Consider the following 3,510-nt stretch of genomic DNA (forward strand, 5'->3'; position numbering starts at 1 on the left):
AGTTGGTCCTGGTATCCTGGGAATAATGATCTTATGGTATCTTGACAAAATGAAAATTGTAGTTATTCATATTCCCAGCTATATAGGGATTAATAAAGCTTGCAACTGTGTGCAGTTGTTTCTGCCTTTGCTGTGCACCCCCTGTGTCCTGGGGGTATGCGACCGTACCCAGGGCCCCCAATTCACTAGATATTGACAGTGGGTCACCCCACAAAACACAGAAGCTGGAGGATGATCCTGACCCACAATGAGCAGTGGGAACACCAGAGCCCTGTACGGATGCCTGGCAAGCTAACACATTGAGCATGCACAGCTCAGTAAATTTCCTGTGAATACACATCTCCTGAGATCTTCTATTTGATTGGAGGTGATCCTGTCCACCTAATACAGTACATGATGTGGAAGGACAAAAGCACCTGCAGGAGCTGTGGTGATGACTCACAGGGTAGAGCATCTGCTCCTCTCTCAGAAGAACCACATGGACCCTAACAATTGGGTAAAGCATGTCAGTGATTACTTCATAAAGTGTGTGTCCGAGAAACAGCCACATTATCCACACAAAAGACACTGTCACACTGGGTACCCCTTGGTGACTTTGAATTCACTTATTAGCCCAGGATCCATGGAACATGCAGAGATCCATCTCACCTGTCAGTTCTAAGTCCACAGGAGGGGACAGAACCCTTGAATAAGAATGATGGTCTTAAGAGTCAAGAGATAGAATTCAATTTTTATTCATAAGGAATTCATTTTTACAACAAAACAGGATTAAAACAAATAAATTAAAATATTAAAAATTTTTGAAAAGATAAAAACAGTAACAAGAACATATAAATATGAAACAACAAAAAGAAAATTTCAATTAAAGTCATAACAAAAATATTTCTAAACAGCACACTCTTAAAGAACATTTAGAAGCACAGATGTATTGCTGTTTCTCCTCTTGCACACATAATGAAAGGAGATCCCACAAGTTGTCTCTCAGGTGCTGTTTTCTGAGAAGAAAGTAAGACCTCAATCAGTCAGGCTGGCTTAGTGTTATATAAATTTAGGGTCTCTAAGCAATGACAAATTAACTCTGAGGAAGAATACTCATCCAAAAAATTTGTTACCATTCAGGATGTTTGTCATCAGGGACTCCTGAGAAAGCAACTTATTCTTCATGAAGCTCTCTTACTGGTGTGTGTCCAATTCCAGCTCTCTTGCACTTTCTGAGACCTGGGAGAGGAAGGCAGTTTTTCAGACACTGATTTGGTGGGGAAATGCTAGCCAGCTGTCGGAAGGCTGCCTTCTACCACCTCAGTTCTATTGGACAGTCAACATGGACCTTTTAACTGATATCATTGTTGCTAACTCTTTGGGAAGGGCAAAATCTCCAGAGAGCCTCAAAGTAATGTGGGCTGCCAATATGGGACCCAGACTTATACCAGTGCAAACCAAGAACAGGGCAATGGAAGGAACCTCATTGGGTTGCAGGAAGAAAGGAGATGTCCATACGTCACCAAGGTTAAAGCCAATGACAAGTACTAATTTGACAGTTGCACTTGTTCTTATCCCGGAAAGGTGCTTCCTACACAAGAAGTCACATGACCACAGAGTGTCATTTGTCAAAGGAACAAGAACTTGTTCAAAACTCAACAGAGCATCGAATCTATCACGTGGATATGCAATAATGAGGTATGTTATTAATCTGTCACCATTTCTATACTGCAGCTTCAAAAAGAGCAGACAAATATACTTGCAAAATAATTCAGTTTCTGAAAAGTGGTTGGCTTCCCAGAATACTTGTGCATAGGCAGAGCAATGAACAATTCCATTACATGAGGTGGTTGGCTGGTTGTGAGTGTAAATTAGAAAGGTGGTAGGAGAGAGCAAAGATGTATCAAATTGGCAAACTTTATCAGATATTTTAAAGCTAACACAGCTGCTCATCCCTACCAGATGACGCTGGGTCTGGACGTTGCTGGTCTTTATCTTTCTTGTTGAAGTCAACCAAATATTTCTGGTTCAGTGCACAATCAAGATGTACCTCCTTGCTCTCCTGCTTCAGTGGGAACAACATCTTCCTACATGTGTTCTCCATCAGGAGCTGGCTGAGCAGGTTTCTGGAAATACAGTCTGCATAGTAAGATCATGCTGCCCCTTTCTCCCATTCCCACTCCCGAGTGCCACTAACTCCACCAGGACCCAGATACCCATGAAGACTTAATAGAATTCATTTCGATACACATAAGCCTGCTGCACAAACCACAAAGAGTAAATTCCAGGAAGAATAAATTGTTTGTTTGGCCCGAGCACCAATTAGTGTCCGCATCTCTCAAAAAGAACATGGATCTACAACTATCCATGAAAGCCCAATGCATGGGGGCAACATCAATTAGTAGTGGGCCAACACCCTCAAAGGAGGTCAGTAGAACCAAGAGAAGCTCATGCTAACCATGTGGTCCACACACTGAGTTTTGTAAAACCTGGTATGACACCATAGGTCCAGGTCAGCCTAATAACCTGCTGACTTCGATCAGTGCTGTTCTATCTAGAGCCCTCTGAAGATGCCTAGACAATCCTGGGATGAGTAACAGTCTTTTATGGAACTGAAAACTGAGTCCTAATGACCCTGGCACACTGATGTGTAAACAGCACAAGAGATAGAACCAGAGCTGAAGACCGTCCAATCCAGAACAAAGAAAGTCAGAAATGGCCATTCCACAGGTGATAGCCTTTCTGACCAGGACTTACCTAGAGAAGGTCATCTCCTTCTTCAGCTTATGGCTGTTCTCATGGATTTCAGTGTTCTCCATCTCTAAGTTGTGCAGAATTGACATGACCGCCTCCTCCATTCTCTCCAGGTCTTCATAATATGGATTTTGCCTGAAGTGTGGCCTGGCCCCAAATGATAGAATACAATGAACATCAGCATTTAGGAATATATGAACTCAGGGTGGGTCCTGTACTACCCCAGTTTGGAAGGACACTTTCTGAATTCTACATATTGGATCTTCTTCAGCTTCAGAAACCTGTTTTTCTGCGTCCAGGACACCAGAATCTCAGCATCCAGATGGAGGCTTCCCTGGCTCCCTTTGTTCAATCAAGAGGAAATCTGCAGTCAAGCCAGTTGAGCTATCAAGAGCCTAGGCCACACCTCTCCATGCTCCCCCACCCAACACACCCAGAAACCTGTGATTACTTTTCTCCTGTTTTGATAACGGACCTTATATCAACACAAAATTATAATCTGCACAAGGAATACAAATAAACAGACAATCGTGGCCACATAGACAAAGAACTGTGCTGTTGACAGTGGGGCTCCCAGAACAAAGCATTCACATCACCATGAATGTGTTACAGGTAAATACTCAGGCCAAGACATAGACCCCTAGATTCCAATGTGGAGGGAAATATAAACATATAAAAGTTGTCCATATGCATTTGGATGTATGCACATACAGACTCACAGACTGAGAAATACCCACAAAAAAGAGAAATGTAAAAACAAAGTCAGAGAAAGAGAAA

At 42.5% G+C, this 3,510-nt stretch overlaps 1 long non-coding RNA gene across 1 annotated transcript; it reads right to left on the reverse strand.

Annotated features, from left to right (window-relative positions):
* Nucleotides 1–708: 708 nt before the first annotated feature.
* LOC134483397 (uncharacterized) lies at nt 709–2,176 on the reverse strand. The gene is made up of 3 exons (XR_010060272.1): nt 1,939–2,176; nt 1,113–1,218; nt 709–995 (listed from the first exon to the last, which is right to left on the reverse strand). It is a non-coding gene; the product is annotated as an uncharacterized LOC134483397 (long non-coding RNA).
* Nucleotides 2,177–3,510: the final 1,334 nt, after the last annotated feature.

Source organism: Rattus norvegicus, chromosome 19 (genome assembly GCF_036323735.1).
Source record: "Rattus norvegicus strain BN/NHsdMcwi chromosome 19, GRCr8, whole genome shotgun sequence".
In the NCBI taxonomy this organism is placed as follows: domain Eukaryota; kingdom Metazoa; phylum Chordata; class Mammalia; order Rodentia; family Muridae; genus Rattus; species Rattus norvegicus.